Source organism: Peromyscus maniculatus, chromosome 2 (genome assembly GCF_049852395.1).
Source record: "Peromyscus maniculatus bairdii isolate BWxNUB_F1_BW_parent chromosome 2, HU_Pman_BW_mat_3.1, whole genome shotgun sequence".
Lineage (NCBI taxonomy): Eukaryota > Metazoa > Chordata > Mammalia > Rodentia > Cricetidae > Peromyscus > Peromyscus maniculatus.
This window is the reverse complement of record NC_134853.1, coordinates 50,537,207-50,557,976: the sequence shown is the minus strand read 5'-3', so window position 1 is coordinate 50,557,976 and position 20,770 is coordinate 50,537,207. Positions and strand designations below refer to the sequence as shown.

The 20,770-nt window shown below is 43.3% G+C and overlaps 1 protein-coding gene across 3 annotated transcripts in view; it reads left to right on the top strand.

Annotated features, from left to right (window-relative positions):
* The first annotated feature begins 1,183 nt into the window (after window positions 1-1,183).
* Klhl32 (kelch like family member 32) overlaps window positions 1,184-20,770 on the top strand; it is a 217,847-nt gene continuing 198,260 nt past the window's right edge. The window contains exon 1 of one of the 3 annotated variants that reach the window (XM_006979249.4): window positions 1,184-1,558. The gene's annotated coding sequence lies outside the window, so the exon portion shown is untranslated. The remainder of the gene's footprint in view (window positions 1,559-20,770) is intronic. The other 2 variants (XM_042270939.2, XM_042270937.2) reach the window with 2 other exon arrangements.

Here is a 20,770-nt window from a genome sequence, read left to right as displayed (position 1 = left end):
AAATCCGTTGTTTGTGAAATATTCTAGAGACTAGCACCGCCCAGCTTTGCAGTCAGCTCTAATTCTTTTCTCAGCACCCATCCTGGTGCCCAGGAGTGCTGAGTCAGCATCCTGAAGTCCTAATACAAAGTCCTGTTGAGTAAAGCAGAGGGAGGCAGAAGACAGGTCTCTGGAGGCCTAACACATCTTAAAGATCTCGTGGGTCTAAACGTGGAAAACGATTACTGAACCATTGGTTTGAGAATAATGAGGGTGTTAAGAACGCCCCAGATTGACCAAGGCCACTGCCTAGTTCCATTGTGGGGAAGAACATAAACTTTATCATCTTGTGGAATTCGTGGATATGTTTTAAATATTGCAGTAGTTTAAATCACTCACATCTGCTAAATATTTCTTTCCAACTTCAAGTCTACCACTCGAGCTTTGATTTCACATTGGACCAAGGTTTCCAATTCAGAGGCGAAGTATCACCTATTAAAATTAATTATTTTTCTTTCTTTCTTTCTTTCTTTTTCTTTTTTTTTTTTTTTTTTTTGGTTTTTCGAGACAGGGTTTCTCTGTGTTGTTTTGCGCCTTTCCTGGAACTCACTTTGTAGACCAGGCTGGCCTCGAACTCACAGAGATCTGCCTGCCTCTGCCTCCCGAGTGCTGGCATTAAAGGCGTGCGCTACCACCGCCCGGCAAAATTAATCATTTTTCTTAAAACACAGTGACTAGCAAGTATGCCAAACCCAGTAATTCAACAGTGGTGTCAATATTTATAGTGCTGATTAGGGGTAATCAAATACTCTCCCTCTTGGCTCAGGTTCAGGACATGTGTCTACCTGTGCCCGCTATTGTTTCTTAAAAAGTTGCTCCACACTTGTTCTCAAAGGTAGGTCAACATGAATTCTGAGAAGGCCACTGCAGGCTCTTCTGGGCTAGTGCATCTGGACAAGCCAGCCAGGTGGGGGACAGGGGAGTGCACTCTGCTCCGGGGAGGGATGAGGCACCTGCAGGAGCAGTAGCATCCAACCCTGGGAGTGCTGGGACCGGGATCCAGCGTGGCGCTGCAGTCGGGATCACAGCGGCGGAGGCCTGCTGGGGCAGCAGGCTGTGCGTGTGACCCGCGGCAGGCGGCTCAGGTGCGGGAGCGCGGAGACGGGGACTTCCGGGGAGCGCGCGTGTCGCGGGCGGCCGCGGCGGGGCGGGAGCGCGCAGCGGCAGGAGGGCGGAGCGGCTGTGAGGGGCAGCTGGAGGTCCGCGGAGGGGAGGGGAGGGAGAGAGCGGGTCCCGCTGCACGCGCCACCTGCGGGGCTGGCTGGCTTCCTCATCCTGGGGACACAGTTTCCCCGCGGGAGTTCGGGAGCGCGCGGGCTAGCGCGCACACAGGCTCGCATCCACACACTCCAGAGCGCGCGATCATCACTGCTGCAGCCCCGGCCGGGCAAACGGAGCTGCTGCAGTTTCCTTGAGCCCAGATTCGAGGGGGGAAGCAGAACCATTGTGCCTCGCAGAGAGCCAGGTGCCCACCGGCCCCCTTGGGTATCAAGCCCGGCAGACTGCTCCCCGTCATCGGGTAAGCCAGTCTCTCTCCTTGTGACGGGTTCGGGATTAGTACCTCCAGACCCAAGGGAGCGGGTGGGTGGCTGCGGATGCGCCAGACCCGGAGAGACCTGGAGTTGCGATTTCAGGGGATGCAGCCTCTACTGGCGTCGTCTAGCGGGAGCAATTACTACTCCGGTTACTTATTCTACCAACCTAGAGTTGCAACCCCCTCCCCCAAGCCAGTAGGCACTATGCTTCCTGGTTACCAAGGAGACTTGCTTAAACATTAGCCTTGGGACACAGAAGAAATCGTTTCTTAAATCCTATTTATTTTGATTTTTTAAAAATAATATGTACATTGAGGATCTTGTGGCAAATTGGCAGTCGTTAATTTGTATTCAGACAATGGTTTCATTCAACTTTAAAAAAAGTGACAATATACTATACCATATACGTTTTAAGTGGGCCCATCAGACGAGTTTTTCAACGGATTGTGTCATGCATTATAATTTACTCCCATTTTGGTGATCTTCAAAGAAAGCAGACTCCAATTTAAAACTTGCCCTTTCTCTCAATTTCCAGTTCTGTTTTGCATCTCACTTGTATTAAATTAACAGCAAGAGCAGACGATTTTATTGTGGCCCCACACCAGGAAGCTCTTCTGTTGTAAATTGACCAGAACAGGAACAGCACTTGCGCATTTCTAAGGTAACAGTTTAGATGGTATTCATGACATACAGCTTTTCTATGTCCACTGCAGCATAAAGCGCAGTGTTCATCATCTCCGCCCGTTTGTGAAAATCCATCTTCCAGCTTAATTGATTAGGAGTCGGAGCTCCATCTGTGTGTTGATGGAGATAGATATAAATCTTTTGCCCTGGCATACTGTCCCATAATATCAGCTTTCAGAGCGCATGTTAAATTTTTGTTTTCTTCTGAAGGGCTGAAGAACGCTTTCCTCAAACGAGGCCCATGAAAGACATCAGAAACCTGAGCTCATAGGAGCTCCTAACACCTGGGCCGGCGGCTAGGGTTGTTGTTGTTTTCCTTCCTTTTTTCCTTTTCCGCCTCAGAGGTTTACTGGGTGAACTTGAAGAGGTCGGCAATGAGTAATTATACTTTGCACTAATTTCATTCTTTGCTCACAAATAGAAAAATAGATCCAGTGGCATCCAGCAATTCATTCTGCTTTCTTTTAATGTCTGTCCATTTTCCCCCTATTCTTTTTAAGTGGGACAAGGGAGACATACACCATTCTTTAATTGAGATAATGAACTATGTCAAGTGACATGGTAGCGGCAGGAAGAGGAAGCCAAATAATGACAGATAATTGGCAAAGGGTTTATGAGACTCCCGGAGCACAGAAAAATGAATAATGATGGGGAACACTTGACCTGGTCTGGAAAGCACTTCCCATTCATTTCTTTCGGGATCCTCACAGTCCCTGTAAAGTCAGGCCCTTGCTCTCAGTGGACAGTTAAGGGACCCAAGATCCAAACCTCGAGGAAGGTCAGAGCCAATGTGGAGAGAAGACCTTATTTGGATCCAAGCTTTTTCTATTACATTTTTTGGGGGGGGGATAGAGGGGGGGGTTGCCAGTTAAGATTAAGGAGAGGACAAGGCTAGGTGGGAATCACGTGCCAGATTTTCAAGGAAAGCAGAAGTCTCTGGAATTTTTTTTTAATGTGAAGGTATCCTTAATTAAAAAAGAAAAGAAATCTGTGAGGACCACATTAAAAATGTATTTGGGCCATCTGTGTCCTGCTGGTTCACAGTCCTTAACTACTGAGGTCTTCTCTAGTTCTGTGATGTGCATTAGTACATTTGGTATGAAAGTGGCCAGGTGACCAGGCATTTTAAGGTCTTTGGTAAATGCTCTGCATCCATTCTTTTTTGTTTGTTTGTTTGAGACAGGGTTTCTCTACATAGCCCTGGGATCCCAGAACTTATTGTAGAGCAGGCTGGCTTCGAACTCACACACCTGCCTCAGTGCTGAAATCCAAGGTGTGTGTCACCACACCCAGCTTTCTGCATCCATTCTTAAATCAACCCATCCAGGCTTTTTTCTGAGGTTTCTTGCATCTCTCTCCGGCAATGCCTCAGAGAAGCTGGGGAGCATAAAAGGTTCTCGTGTTGAAAATTTTGAATATTGTGAAATAAAAGCATTTATAGCTTGAAATGTCTTAAATTCCTGGCTTGTTCTTTTCTTGATTCGGGGCTAAGAAGTATAGAAAAAGTCAGCTGAATTTGAGTGGCCGTCTGTATCCACATTGCCATGAAATAATTTCAGATCAAAATTATTTGGAAAAAAAATGATGTATGTACTGAACCTGTGAGACTTCTTTCCTTGTCCGTGTTCACTAGTCAATGCAGTATAACAACTGTTTCCTGGTATTGCACAGGTGCTAGAAATATCTAGAGGTATTTAAAATATACAGAGTATATGTATAGGATGTGTGCAAATACTATGGCATAAAGGACAAGCATCCACATACTTTGAGTTTGTGGAGGTCTGGGAACCAATCCTTTGTACTTCTCATTGCAGAAAGGGGTAAAATAAAACCTTGCTTAAAAAAAAAGGAGCATTGTGAGGTTTTCAAGACATACTTTGTATTAAGACATTAAGTAATTAGTTAAAACCCATCCCAGAATACGGCAAGATGCCAAAGGATGTTCTAACACAGTCCTGAGTGCTCTGGAGATTTTGTCTCTTCTCCTTGAGGATTCAGAACACGTGTTTACATCACTCCCAGCGGCATCCCTTTGGACCCCCTTCTATATACAAGCTACTTTGCTTCAGTCTTCTGCTGGATTTACAATGTTTTTTATAAAGTAGTGTCTTATTTCTGTTTTATAGATGAAGAATATGAAACTAAAACAATGAAAGAAAACTTTAAACCATTAACTCCTCTCTGCACGTTCCACTCCTTTCCTTCCCAGTAACCAAGTCTAGGTTATAGAAATATGCACAATTATAAAATCGAGGCAGTTATATGTTAAATGTACAATAGAACTGTATTATTTCAGGCTGGCAATTTATCTTAATAATAGAGTGTCTAGCATGCTTAAAGCCCAAGGCTTGATCCACAGCATCAGCCTGCCCTCATACAGAATTCCACTGAAGCACAGACATGGAGAAACTTTTTGTTTTAAAAAAAATCTAATTGTGGAGGTTAGTTCAGTCCTTCTATAGGAGAGGAATGAAGAGTTATGGCTGGGTTTGACCACATAAATGCAGACCTTTCTACCTATTAAAAGGTGAGAGGCTCTGCCATGTGAGTTAGAGGACAATGCTAGGAAGAACTGATAATGGTGAGCTAATTGTTGATGAAGGGATGATGGAAGCTAGATGGAGAAACGTGACCTAGATCAAGTGCATCAAGAAGAGGGAACCGGGATGGAAGACAAGTTACCGAAAGAGATCAGGAGAAGCATTGCAGACTTGGAGGGACAATCCAGGGGATACAGTACCCACCTCTGTGAAAGCTCCGAAGGCAAGGGACGAGCCAAGCATTGTGCTGTCGGTAGATATGGCAGTTAGTGCCCATCAACTATTATGCTAAGACTGTATTTTTACATTGAGTGGCTGGCACCCAATTTCTCTTCATGATATTGCTTCCCTGCCCAAGTGTGTTGGGGGCACAAACTGTATTTGATTTTTTTTTTTTTTTTTTTTAATGAAAATAAAAAGAGGATATTCAGTTGGATGAGTAGGCAAGGGGGGATCTGGAAGGAGTTGGTAGAGGCAGGGTGAATTTGACCACCACTTGGTATGGAATTCTCTATGAACTAAGTAAAATTTGAGAAGAAGGTATGCACAGACATATTATGTAAATTCAGTGGAAATAAGCAGAGTGTTTTTTCATTATTGGAATAAGAGATTCTGGTAAATTAGATAATGAAATCTAATATCGTCTTCTAGGAGAATCGCAGATTTGGGTACTTTTACAGATAAAGTGTGTGTGTGTGTGTGTGTGTGTGTGTGTGTGTGTGTGTGTGTGCGCAATAGTGTATGGTGTATACATGTAGGTCAGAGGTCTTTCTCTCACTCCCTACCCACCGTATTTTTTGAGACAAGGTTTGTTACTGAACTTGTAGCTCATCATCAGTTCAGGAAGGCTAGCTTGTTGGCAAGCCCCAGAGACCCTCCTGTTTCCACGTCCCCGGTGGCATTATATGAGTATGTTGCTGTGACTTTAAACAAGAGTGTTCAGGATCTTGATTTAGGTCCTTATGCTTGTGCAAAGCAAGGACTTACTTACTGACTGACTGGCCCTTCTCCCAAGCCCTTCAGATAAGGATTTTAACGTACAATGTAGTTTGGATGAAGGTGCATCTCATATGTGGGACAAGTGAAGAGAAATGTGAGTTATAGCTTAGTCTCTTTGTTCCTGCTTTCCACAAGGATTAGAAGAGCCATTTGAAAAGGTACATTCAAATCTAGAAAGAAACCTTTGGTGACAAGTAAATACCTATTTTGATCCTAGTTAGATCATCCTTTTTATAGGTTACTCCAAGGGAGGCCTGAGAGATGAGTGACAGTCTGTGGAAGCTGCACCTGGATTAAACACTGCATCAGTGACTGGCTGTGAGAGCTGCCTGTCAGAGTGGTGGCACATGCTAACGGGATGAAATAGAATAGAAAGTGTCGTTTAAAGCTAGACTCTCGCACAAGGGACAGGAATTCAGCTTAAGCTGGAGGGACTTTAATTACCAGAAGGGTCAGTATAAACACATGGGATCAGTTTCCCTTCATAGGTGCATTTGCCAAGTAAAGGAAAACACTCTGAACAAATGTCACATGGAGCCTCTCAGTAAACTGGGCTTTGGGAGGAGAGTGGAGATGGCTTGAGCTGGGTTTCTCTCTTCCTGCTCTTCAACATTTCTTTCAGTTTGCAGAGTTTGTTTTCAGAATTGACCCGAGAGAACATCTTATTTCCCCTTATTGTTCGAATTAACAGATAGAATTAGTTTCATCTATCTTTTTCCTGTCTTGCCATTCTTTATTTCTGGACTTGCCTTCCAAAAGTCATTACCTAAGATTTGCCAACTGGGAGGAAGTGCTGATCTTTCTCCTGGTTATTATTATTATTATTGTTCCTGCCCTGTTTCAGAGGGACATTGCAGTGTACTGATGAATCTAATTTATCTTGATCTAGACATATGGCACTATAAATTTTGGTGAAGTCTTTTAAAAGAATGTATAATAAAGTACCAGTTTTACAAACCTGACTTGGAAGCACATTAGGTCCACATATGGAGAAAGCATCCGGGGATGTACATCTGTCTAAAATAGCTTTCTCCTTCGTACAGTTGAAATCCCTAGCCTGAGGAGACCGTTTTTTTTTTTTTTTAAATGAAGAAAGAAAATCTTTGGCAGTTTTTATGAATTCTCAGCATTCCCCTACATACTTATTTGAGTCATAATATATTCCGCTTTCTCTCTCAGATGAGCCAGTCCCAGTAACTTCGAAGCAGGACCACCCCCCTCATCTGCACCCCGGCAGAACACCGACTTGGCATGCAGGATATGGATGGAATGCGTAGTTCCATCCTAACTGATTGCTTCAGTGGGAACACATTTGATGCTAATGGCACAGACAATAAGAGCAGTGGAGGAGGAAGCATTCTGCAGTTTTTCTGACAAATTCTGATACCTCATTTAAAAATCATTACTTGGAAGAAGCTGTATTATTTATTATTTTAGCCTTACAACCAGAACCTCGTCTCGGAGCCTGTGAATACTAAATCTGATACCTTTTGGCTCTGAGATTCACAATCAAGTGCTGTCCCTTCTGGGTTTCAGTTTGGCCTGTATAATGGGATTTCTATCACCTACATTATAAGTTATCCTAATCTGTTTTTTTTTTAAATTGCTATAATGGAATGTAGCAGAATAGGTAGTGTACAAAGAATCATGCTTTCTTTGACTAATAGTTCTAGAGATTAGGAAGTCCAACCTAGTCCAAAATCCAGTGAGGTCCTTCCTGCTGCATTCTGTCATGGCAGAGGGAGGTCATCACATGATGTGGCAGAGCAAGGACACAAGTTCCAGGGTCTCTTCTGGTATATATGACTGCTAATGCAATCATGGGGCTCCTCATCTCATGATCTCATTTTATCCTGATTATCTCCCAAAGGTCCCACCTCAAGGTGCATTAAGGATTGAATTCCCAACAATTGAATTCTAAAGAACACTCCTCTAAAGCATGTCCCAGGACTACTCTGAAACTGTGAAATAGGCAGTGAAATATCCAACACAAAACCGGTAGTTACCAGTTCCTTTCTTTTGCCAATGCTTGCCTCCTTTACCCTTGGCTCTCTTCAAATTCAGGTGGAATACTCTTAAATTTCACACACCCTGTAAGAATAACCTGAGGGGTGAGTGCTATCCCTGTAAGAATAACCTGAGGGGTGAGTGCTATCCCTGTAAGAATAACCTGAAGGGAGAGTAGCTGGGTCAGTGAACGCCTAGGGAAAGGGGCATATCCTGGGGTTAATGGCATGTCGCCCTCTCTACGTAGAGAACTGACTTGATCCTCTGGAGTGCAGCTGCTAGAGTTTCATCCTGGTCCCTGGGGAAAAGGAGGGAAGGTCAGTTTTCTTTTCAGTGGGTACCACTAGTGCAAGAAACTTTGATCAGCCCCCATCTGTAGAAACCCAGAAATAACTGGTGGGTAGGTCTTCTGGGCTTTCTGTGAGTTAGGTTCTAGTTGTTCACAATTTTCTAGACAACTAGAAATTTCCTTTCAGGCTGAATTAGGTAAAATTTTGGAAAAAGCTCAAAAACTTTCCAGCTCAAAGAAGTCCTCACATTTTCTTTCAAGTCTCAGGATTGCTCTTCCGGTGGAGAATGCTTCCTGGTCAGATCTGCTGTTCTCTCTGCATTACTGCTTTTTCCCCAACCCCTCAGCCAGGCAGGAATCCCTCATCCTCGAAGGTTGTGGGGGAATTTTCCTGCATTTTACACACCTTTTGGGTCATGTTGACTTAGGCATGCAAATGGGGCTAGTACGTCTTCACTTTTCCAAGGTTTCTGCCCAGTATATGGGCTTGGGGTCAATCCAGACAACAGTTTGAGCTACCAGCAACCCAGCACACTGGTGACTTCTGGAGTTGTGATTGCTAAGAACATTTGAAGGAAGTTACTCTTAGCCATAAATTGTGTGCATCACTTAGTGGCCTATGAAGCATGTCTTTGAGAAAGAGATGACTTCCTGTACCACATGGGCACTGCCTGTATCTGGTGTCTATGTCCACATGTTTTCATTTATCTCAGGGTTCTATAAATGTTACAGTTTCATTCATACATATTTTGGGAAGTTTTTAAGTAACATTCATTTAAAAGCTAAAATAAGACAGGAAATTGTTAATGATAAGAATGTTTATTTGAACCTGGGCGGTGGTGGCTCACGCCTTTAATCCCAGCACTTGGGAGGTAGACAGGCAGATCTCTGTGAGTTTGAGGGCAGCCTGATCTACAATACTAGTTCCGGGACACCCAGGGTTACAAGGAGAAAACCAATCTTGAAAAACAATCTAACAAACAAAAGATTATTTGGGGCTGGAGACATTGCATAGTTTTTAGGGTGCTTGTCTAACATACTTGATGCCCTGGGTTCAATCCCCAGTGTCACCTAAATAGATTGTGGGGTCTGCCTGTAATTCCAGCACTTCAGAGGCAGGGATATCAGAAGTTCAAGATTGCCCTTGGCTATGCAGTGAATTTGAGATGATCTGGGATATAAAGACTCTGAAAGATAAAAATCAAGGGGCCAGAGAGATGTGATTCAAAGTGCTTCTTGCTCTTGCAGAGGACCTGGGTTTGATTCACAGCACCTACAAAGTAGATCACAACTATTTGTAACTATAGTTTCAGGAGATTTGACACCTTCTGGCCTCTGAGAGTGTCAGATGGTGACCTGGCATATATACATACATACATGTAGACAAAACACTCAAATTCATAAAAAACACATAAGATAAATATACTTAAAAATAAAGAGGGAGATCTTTGGTGTGTAAAATGAATGAAAACATTTTCGTAATTAAAAAAAAAAAAAGAAGGGAATGAACCAATAGTATTTTACCACTGAAGTTTTGCCAGATTATAAGACAGCATATAATAGTTTTTGTTATATTACATGTTATTAAAGTACTTTTTCATGTCAATAAATAAGTAAATAAATAAATAAACAACTTTTGGCAAAGATAACAAAAATTCTTTATGGTTTCTTTGCAAATCTACATTTTTTTAACATCGGGTCTCATTATGCAGTTCTGATTGGCCTGCAACTTAGTAGGTAGACCAGGCTAACCCATAATTCACTCACTGAGATCTTCGTGCCTCTGCCTCCCAAGTCCTGGGATTAAAAGTGTGTGCAACCATGCCTGGCAAATATGTTTTTAGAAAGTATGTGTTAATTATAGTGGGAGGAGGGTTGTGGTTAATTAAGGATTTGGTAGTCAAGAAGAGAGGAATGTGTGTCTTCTGTGTCGGATACACAAACCACCAACATTAGAAAATGGTATCAGTAAGAAAAAAGCCTACTGTAAACATGTAGATAGTGGGTTTGTTTTCAGCTCCTCACTAGGAGAGAGCTATGATTATTGCTTTGGAAATTTAGGTTTAAAATTGAGGTATAGATCTGGTTTGGACTTAAAAATGCTGTTCTCAGGATTGGCAGTGACATCAATGTAATCAAATAACCCTTTAGCCTAGTATACTCTTCAGTCTTTCTAGTGTGATGTCCTTGAATAGACATAGCTGATTGTTTTTCTTTTTTTTTTTCTTTTTAAACTTTAGTTTGCGATTTCAAAATCTAAGAAATTTTGGGTTTCTCGTCTATGAGAACATTAATTACCTCCAATCCGGTTTTATTTGGGCACGGCGTGTTGACTTTGGCCTTAAGCCACAGCAGTTTCTCATTTCTTGAGGGTGTTTACTGTCAGCTGCGGATGGGGTTTCTCCATCGATGAAACGCCATCTCAGAAACTCACAACACAGTCTGAGCTTTTCTCTCTAGCACGTAACTCGGCTTTCTGCTGAAATTCTCATTTGTGAATCTTGGTATCCCAGTACTCTTTATGATAAATTTCCTTTGTCTGACCTCATCATCCTTCTCAGAGCTGCCAGTTTCTTACTCTGTTTCAGGTTATTCTGTCAGTGTGGGTCATTGAGTTCACCCTTCATTTGTTGCTGGACTGTCAAGGTTTCTAGAGCATAGGGCTGATTGTATTTGGGGGGGGCAGAGGGAGTCTGGGGTGGACACAGTTGGGTTAGTTTAGAGAGCAAGATAAGCTACATCTCTGTAGGAGGCTTAGAGCAAACAGTCTCCTGTTTCCTCTTTATTGGAATAATGGAAAGTCGTGCTGTTTTCCTTATATAGGAGTAAATGTGTGTGTGTGTGTGTGTGTGTGTGTGTGTGTGTGTGTGTGTGTGTGTGTGTTTACATATATATGTACACTATATATGTATGTATATATATATATATACACATATATATATATGTTAAAAGTGCTCTCTTACTGCTTCTGACTTGTCATTGCTTTAGAGAATCTTGGTTTACCACTATGCTGCAGAGAAGTCCAGTGTGACGTTTGGGACCAGGCTGACCTTCAGAATGACTCAAGGCTGTAGTAAAGCAAGGCCCCCGGCTCCCCTATATCCACTGTGCTAGAATCTGTATTGGTACAGAATTATTTGTATATTGAAAACACTTCACGTGGTTCTACCTGGCAATCTAACTTGGGAGCCACTGTTGGGAGCAGCAACTTGCACACACTCAGCTTCTGGGTTTTTGTTGTTGTTGTTGTTGTTTCAGTTTTTCAAGACAGAGTTTCTCTGTGTAACAGCCCTGGCTGTCCTGGAGCTCACTCTATAGACCAGGCTTGCCTCGAACTCACAGAGATCCACCTGCCTCTGCCTCCCCAGTGCTGGGATTAAAGGCATGAGCCACCACCGCCTGGCCTGTTTTCGTTCTTGTTTGAGAATTTCACACTTGCATATGACATGTTTTGAGGAAAATCTACCCTTCATTCCTTCCCCTCTCAGGAACCCCCATCCCCTGACCAACTTCACATGCTTTTTTTTTTTTTAAAGCCTCCACTTTGTACTGCTTGTATGTGCTTGGGTATGGGGCCATCTACCATGCTGAAGACTGCATTCCTAAAGCAATCTGGCTTTTTCCCTCCCCCAGTAACTATCAGTTGCCAATAGCTCCTCAGCCAGGGATGGGGCTTCATATCACCGCAGCCAGCAATCCTGAGATTTTGGGTGACTTGACTTGGTGCAAGGCTTGTGTACAAACCTCTTTCTTAATCCCACCTCTTCAGGATCATCCCTGCTACCCAGATCTGGTCCTCTGTTTTCTGGTCATTCAGTCGTAACAACAACAAAAATAGGCTAAGCCAGTCATATAGCTGTCTGGATACTCAGGCAGCTGGTACTAGCCGTGTATGTGCCCAAGGGGTCTGAAGTCATGATGTGTCATTAACATCATCACTGTGAAACAGGTTATTGTCTCTGGGCTCAAATTTCTGAACAAGGTAACAGAGAGATTGCTGCAGAGAGCATTCATGTAAATAGCATTATGTTATCTGGATGGTGATTGCATTGGTTTTTAAGATGTACATTTCTGTGTGAGAGAAAATCAAATGGCTTTTACTCTGTTTCTATTTTGGTTTTATTGCATGGCTGGTGATTATATAGCATTATGTAAGCCAGCAGGAGAGTGTTATCTCTACAGTGGATGAAATGTTATGAGTCATTGATTAACAGGTAGGTTGTGAAGTGCTATGAGATAGTGTAGCTACAACAGCATCTTGGGAGCAGAGTTTCCAATTTTCAGGTTGTACTTTGCTTTTTATTTTATGGAAGCTTCAAACCATAAGTTTTGAATAATCACATTTTGAGGTGACGAGGAACTGTTAAACACTGATATGCAATTAAGGAAAAAAAAAAAAGAACCTTTGCCATTAGACTAGCCATGAAAGGAAATGAATTTCACATAGCCACAGAAATTATCAAGGGTATGCTTGATGAGATCTGGGCTCCTGGAACTTTCCAGAGGTTTTTTGTTTTTGTTTTTGTTTTGTTTTGTTTTTTTGAGTGTGGCTATGTGAGGGGAGTGTGGATGTCACACGTATATTTGTCTCTGGGAACTGAATCATTTTTCTAACTATTGTGGTGACTTTCATCATGAGTTAAGTAAAAAGAAATTTAACTGGTCTCACAGTAAACTTTCAATGCTTACTGTTTTTTTGTTTTGTTTTGTTTTGTCTTGGTTGTTTTTTTTTTTTTTTTTGTTTGTTTTTTTTTTTTTTTTTTTTGATTGAAGGGAAAATATTTTGACAGAGGTTCACCATTTCAGACCTAGAATTGTTTTTAACTTACGTTACTTTTCCATCTAAAGTATCAAGCTAAGTGGCGTGTGTGGAGTTTAGGCTGGGTTCTTCTGTCTGTGGTAAGGACAGCAGAAGAGAGCTGAAGAGACAGAGAGAGAGAGAACAGAAGAGAAATAGAAGCAGAACTGTGAAACATCATTTACATCAGCGATTTCAAGACTGCTTTCTCATTAGGTGATCAGCAGCAACCATTCTGCTCAAATCATCTTTTTGGCCATCTGGACCAAATTATAGGCAGTAATGTCCATGGGCACAGCTGCCAAGTCTAATGTGTGTTTCTAACTTGCGCATTAATAATAATGACCACACAGAGCCCAGTGGCCAAATGCGCTGAATAAATAGGAGAGAATGGAGCACATGCGAGAAAGGATTCTATTTTGTATCCTGAAATGACAGTAGGTGTGATTAAAACTAACGGAAAAGGAGACCATTTTGACCTTCCTGTCTTCATAGTGTCTTTCTCCTGAGAAGCAAATCACAAAACAGATTAACCTCGAACCTGGTACTTTTTCTCCTGCTGCTCCAAGTGGTCCTCTGTGGATTTCACTCACATTATTCCACCATTCAGTGAGCCCTTTCCCTGCTTTGCCTCCCCTTTCAAGAAATTGCTGAAGGATGAGAAGCTGCCATTTCATGTCCCTGCCTAGTTAATTGTTTTTTGAACCAGCAGTGAGACCTTTCCAGGCACATTAAGTCTAATGTCATTATAAATATAAGGAGTTACAAAAAAGGGAGAGATTAACAGTCCCATGAGAAAACACTAAGGCTAAGAGTCAAGGATTTAAATAGATATTTCTACATTTTGCATGGCCATTCATTTCCCTAAAGCACGGAATGGTAACTTACTCTATAGGGAAAGTGGTCTTGTTGTTTTGTTTTTGTTTTTGAGACAGGATCTTACTATGTAGCTTTAGATGGTCTAGAACTCACAGAGATCTGACTTTCTCTGCTACCTGAGTCCCTGGGATTAAAGGCATGTGCCACCATGCTCAGCTCATGAAGGTGGTATTTAGAAGAAAGGCACCAGAATCAACTGATATATAACTTAGGGGCAAAATTCCTATAGTTGCTTTGGATTTCCTTTTTTTCCAAATCCACTTCATCCAGCTCTTTCCTGTCTTCAGGGGGTTATGCCTTCCACCTAGAATAATCCTTGGATTTTTTTTCTCTTATGATTTACATCCTACTATTTGAGCGATTCTCTTGGGCACTGTCCTTGGCATGTGCCCGGAATCTGACCACCGATCATGGCTTCCCACCACCATTCCCTGCCATGTAACCATCATCACCTGCTGCATTGAGAAACCGCCCTTTGCCTCCCATCGACTCTTCTCAGTAGCAGCCACATGATCTGACACCGCAGCTCAATTTTGTTATTTCATTTTCAGAAGCTGCTTCTTAAATATGCCATTGGTGCTGTCTCTACACTGCCACCCTTTTCATTAGGAACCTTCTTTTCTTTCTAGAATGCTCATTTGGCGCGTGGTGACTGCTTGGATGTCCTAAGTGTCAGACCCTGTGCCAGGTGCTGATGATTCAGTGGTGAGGAAAACGGGTCCTTGTCATTGCACAGCTGGCGTCCTGGTGAAAGAGAAAGGCATTCATCAGATCAGTTTACACATACGGGTCAAATGACAAAGACATTGAATGCTGAGGAGAGGCTCATGATATTATGACAAGTGTAGAGCGGGGCATGGGGGTGTTAACCTGTTCTTAGGGAGCAGGGCTGGGGGTCTGAAACATGTGAGTTCAGGAGGAGAAAGGGAGAGGGCATCAAGTGCAGACCTTGTTTCCTAACTGCAGTAAAAAGTCACTGAGGAAGGACTAATCAGAGCAATGGTGGCTTCTGTCCACAGGAGAACACTGAATAGTATAGGAAAACACTGGAGTCCGCTGCTCAGGGTCAGATTATAGAGACTGGTGGCTGCTTAGCCTAGAGAGGTGGGGGTAGAGGAGAGAAGGTTTAAGGTTTAAGGACTAGTTAGGAGGTGAAATTTTCAGGGTTTGGTCGTCAGTTGAACAGTGAGGATAAGGGAGAGAAATCTGATGACCCTCCTTTGTGAGCAGCCAAACCAGTCTGCATGCTTGCAGGGATGGAGGTGTATTTGTATAGGAGAGTGTTGATGCCTACAACTGTGTGGTCGAAGCAGTACTGCAGTTGAGCTGTCTTTAAAATGTTCATAGGAAGCTGTCAGGTGAGATGGTATGTGTTTATAGCACATAGACTCTGAGCCTATGAGAGAATCTGATTGGGATTGAAATTGCCTAAGGACAGAAGATGCAGTGGAACTGCATCTAGAATGCTCTAGAAAGTTAAGTAGAGAGAGAATGAGCAAAATAACTGAGCAAATAGGTACCCAGAGAAGGAGGAGGGAAACAAAGAGGCTTGAATGTTGAGCCAAGGCATTAATTCATTTCAGGGACAGTGTATAGTGCCATAGGCTGGAGGCTGGAGAAGACTTGTTTTCAGTGTCAGGTGCGATGAGGTCAGAGGCAACTTGAAGCTCAGGTCCCCTTACTGTTATACCACCCAAGTCCCAGAAACATGCTGTGACCTTGCTTGAGCAACTGCAAGAAGGCAGACTTCCTGACTCGTGGGATTGAAATTGAGCTGCATTGCAGGAAACAGGAAGATGAGCTGTTTCTTGCAGGTTGGAGTTTGCAGTGAGACATGGTCTGTGAATAGCATCCTCTCTCACTCACTCACTCACTCACTCACTCACTCACTCACTCACTCACTCACTCAGAGGACTTTATGGATATGCCTCATAAAGTCAGGTAAGAGGTGCTTCTTGCCTGGGGTAGACTCACAGAACAGCAGAAATGGAGCTATCACTGTAAGATGTCTGCAGCCATCATCTAGGCAAGTGTGAGCATCGTCAGCATGGGCAGATTATTGAAATGCAAAGAAGGGAAAGCTTAATAGGTGGTGTGGAGTGCACAATCAAAAATAGAAATGTACAATGAAAATGGAGTGTACTTCAGGTCAAGAAGCCGCCTGGAAGCCTGAGATAATTAACACCTTAGGATCTGCTCTGGAGAGCCACTGATAGGACATTCGTCTCTCCTCCAGGTCATCTCTTCCTTTGTATTGTAGTAAGCAAAACTTCAACTCTCTTTCAGTGCTTTCCCTACAAGGTGGATATTTCAAATAATAACTATCTCTGGAAATCCCTTTAAAGCTACAGCTTCTGTGGTTCATGTGTTCCAATAACAAATGAATGTAAGTGTAAGATTAAAAAAGCCAGAACTGCTTTGAGTGGAAAAGAGAGATGACATTGGTGTGTTCTTTTTTTTTTTTTTCAACCTCAGTTAGTGTTGATATTACATATTAACTTTAAGAAATACCAACTAGTTAGTCTTCTATTTAGGAAGTAGTGAAACATGGATTTTGATATTTCATTTAAGAAATATTAAGATTCTTAACCAGGCTTAACATTAGCACCTGAACAATTGGCTCAACAATAGGAAGCTGAGACAGGAGATCAGGAATTCAAAGGTAGCCTCGGGTATTTATCGTATTTGAGGCTAGCCTGGGCTATGAAAAGTATAATTCTTATTAAAGTCTGTTAGTGTCATCATTAAGAATTAGCCTTACTTCTGCTGTTGAGGACCATGTCTGGGTCTGTGGACCTACCACAGCCGAGTTCTGTATTGATGTCTGTGGCCTGTGGTATCACCAAAGGCTACATGAGTGTCTGGGGTCTGGGCCACAACCTGTTGTCATGTTGATGTCTGAGGGCCATGCCGCCACCAGGGCCATGCTGATCTGGGTGGCCTGCGCTGCCACACAAGGCCTTGACATTGTCTGGGCTGCTGCTGTGGGTCATGTCTGGGTCCATGGCCCAGCAGCAGCTAGGGTCTGGGTCATCATGTCTATGGCTCCTATTGCCACCAGGGGTTGAGTGCATGGCCGGAGTCTGGACAGTCACCTGAGACCATGTTGTTGTCCGAGGGTCTTGCTGTTGCCCGGGCCATACTGATCTGAGTGGCCTATGCTGCCACCCAGACATTGGTGATGTCCGTGCCTAAGCTGCTGCTGAGGTCATGTCTGGGTCCTTGTTCCTGCTGCAGCTGCTGGGGTCTGTGATGATGTCCATACCACAGTGGGTAATAGAAACCATGTGCATTGAAAAACAAGGACTGTGCTGAGCCAGTCCTGCCCTTGACTGACCTTGGTATAGCTGGCCCTGCCCCTAGCTGGACATTGAAGCAGGAGAGCTGACCCCTCCCCTCATAGGAGAGCTGGCTCTGCGCCTTGCCTGAGGGGGCAGTCCCAGTAGCCCAGACTGACCAGCTCAGTTACCAACCAGACCCACATCTTGGGCCTTGGGTTGGCCTGTGCTAACATCTATGACCTGCTGGGGTGCACGAAGGGACTGGTCCTTATGAAATGATAACCACTGGATCTCTATCACTTGGAGCAACAGCAGAATATCCGAGAGGAGTTTCAAAGAGGGTCCATTGATAATGGTGTGCCAGAGGCCTTGGACCAGACCAATGACTCACTGCAATGAACATTTTGTGGGCAGGGTTGATTGGACAAAAGGGTTATACTGCATAACACACCTCAGCTCCTGATGCCACTTAGGATGGATGAAGAGGTGTTGGAAAGACAGAGGAGCAATGTGTATGGTCTTTCTTTCTTTCTTTCTTTCTTTCTTTCTTTCTTTCTTTCTTTCTTTCTTTCTTTCTTTCTTTCTGTCTTTCTCTCTCTCTCTCTCTCTCTCTCTCTCTTCCTTCCTTTCTTTCTCTTTCTTTCTTTCTTTCTTTCTTTCTTTCTTTCTTTCTTTCTTTCTTTCCTTCTTTCTTTCTTTTTTTTGCCTTGTTTTTGTTTTTAAATTTTGAGGGGCATGTTACAGGGGTGGAGGGGGCAGATATGAAGGGACTGAGAGGTGAGCAGGATTGGGGTGAATGATGCAAAATTCCCAAAGAATCAATAACAAATTATGTTAAAAAATAAATGAATCTTGAGTTCATAAAAATAAAAGAATTAGCCATACTTAATCTGATTAATTCTGTCCCAAGTGTCCCAAGTGATGTAGATACATTTTAGTCAAATGGGAGAGATTGATTGTATTAAGCACAAAAGTTTTGATATAAGGTGATTGTCATAAGACAATTCAGGTAAAGCTCGGATACGGTAGCCACATTTTTATAATCTGTGAAAGTCCTTCTTTGTATTATCTTCCAAAAGAAAAAAGTAGAGGCTTCCCTTTGGGAACCTTTGCTCGGTTCCCTGACGACACAGCCCATCTCAGCTGGTGTCACACCGCGGCTGCCTTCCTCTAATCTGCCATCTGCTGATCTGCCCCACACAAGCAGTGAGAAGACCTTGAGCTGGCTTGTTTTATGTTAACTTGACACAAGGTAGAGCCATTAGAGAGGATGAAACCTCAACTGAGAAAATGCCTCCATAAGATGAGGCTGTGGGCAGGCCTGTAGGGCATTCTCTTAATTACAAGCTCATAGGAGAGAGCCCAGCCCATTGTGAGTGGTGCCATCCTTGTGCCAGTGTGCTGCTGGGCCCATTCGGATATGAGAGGCCTGCATTGCCATCCGAAGCCATGATGGCCACCAGCCCCATGTTTCCGATGACCACATCTGGGTCCATGGTCCTGTAGCAGCTGGGATCTGTGTAGATGTCTGTTGCCCATATTACCACAGGAGTCCATGCAAACCATGTGTTGAAGTACAAGGGCCCTTCTGAGTTGGCCCCACCCCTCACTGGTTCAGAGTGACTCCCTGCAACAGGAGAGCTGACCCTGAACCTCCCTGGTCCTGGGATAATGGGCCCTGATGATCCTAACCCTACAAGGCTGGTCCTGCCCCCTAATAGGAGAGCTAGACCCTATACTTGGGAAAGCTTGCCCAACCCCTCATCAAGAGCCTGGAAGAGCTGTGTCCACCCATCACCTGAGAGGAGTGGGCCCAACAGCTTGGACTGTCGAAGTCAGCTGCCACCCAGGCACACATTCAGGGCTTGGAGTAGGCACCCTATCATCTATACCATCTATGATCTGCTGGAGTGTGTGAAAGGTCTGATCCTGTGGAACCATAGCTGCCGGATCTCCATGACTCAGGGCAACAGCAGGATATCGGAGAGGAATGTTGGTGAGAGTCTAGTATTGATGGTGTACCAAAGCCAGAGGCCTTGAACCTCACCAATAACTCATTACACAATAAACATTTGCAAGTGAAGCTGTTCGGACAAAATGTTCTGCTGCATGATACATAGCAGCTCCCAGTGCCACTAAGATGGATGAAGAAGCAATGGAGAGGTGGGAAAGATGGAGGAACAAAGTGGTTTTTTTTTTTTATTGTTACCAGTTTATTTTTATCTTATTTTTATTCTTTTTTAGCTTTCTTTTGTGGGGGCACTAAAAGAAGGAGGATCAGATATGGAGGGACTGGGAGATGAGTGGGATTGGGGTGCATGGTGTGAAATTCCCAAAGAATCAATAATAAATAAATAACCAAGAAAAAAGAAAGAACAGAAAGCAGACTGAGCAAGCCATGAGGAGCAAGCCTGTAAGCATGAGCTCCTGCCTCCATGTTCCAGCCCTGCTTGAGTGCCTATCCTGACTTCCTTCAGTGATGGATTATGCATGATGTAGAAGTGGAAGCCAAATAAACCCTTTCCTACCAGTTTGCTTTTCGTCATGGTGTTTCACCACAGCAATAGTAACCCTAACTAGGGGGAAGCTGAAGGACAAGAAACAGTGCTTTCTTCTGAACTCATGTCCCTGTGGAGCTTACAGGGGTGATGGAGGTTAAGTGGGAGAATTCTGGCAACCTAATACGTTGTTCAGATCTTCATTGTACAGATCTTCATTCCTCTGCAAAATGCATGATGGTCAGGGTTTAGAGAAGAGTGGTATGTGTATGCTCATAGGTCCCAGGTTAGAGCCTTTTGCTCTATGGGGTCTGGGTACCATGACCTGAGAGATCTTCCTAAAACATTTTAGTCGAGCATTTTTCAGTTTTCCCATCAACAGTGACTCCATGACAGTAAGCCCTGCTGCCTTTTGCAGACCGAGGTCACCTAGCTGCATGTGTCACCTTGTCACCCTGATCTGGTGTTTTCCTGCCAATGTGTTATCCTCACTGTCCTTGCCAGCTACACCTGTTGCTACGTGTGAGCCCGGCCCCCAACATACTTAGTTCCCTCTCAGGCAGATCGGGGGATAGATTTTCGGTTCTCACTTCCTCTGTGAAACCACTTATGTTTGGCCTTCTTTCCCCCCCTTTTTTCCTTCTTATTTTAGAATTCCTCGTTTATTTTCACCACCTACTTCTATAGACGGGCCTTTTGTTGGTCTCTGGCAATCCCTTGTGTGTTTCCTTAATTTTAAGGTGTATTGATAGTAGATGTTGCGTGCTAAACTGTTAGAGCTGGGAAGGATGTTAGCATCAAAATCCTCAATCTTTTATTCATCCTCAGCCAATCAGTGGCAGTTGCTCATAGCTATGGTCTGTCTTTCTGTATGTCTATGTTTTGCAGTAAGACTATGCCTAGAGGTCCTATTGGGTGTTCATTAAGGGAGACGAGGAGAAAACCTAGAGGAATTAATAAAGCCTTTCTATGGATGAGCCTGTGTAGGAAATATGTTGGACCTCTCTCTTGCCCACTTGCCTTAGTTAAAAATTTAGGAATCTCTCAGCACTAGAGAGTTAGAGGAGGGATTGTGGGTAAAAATAGGAAACAAGCGAAGAGAAAAAATGTAGCAGCAGTCCATGTTTGCTCTATTTGTGAAAATACACACATCCATATATGTATACACACATACAAATAATATACATATTTATATACCTGCACATAAACATATGCTTACAT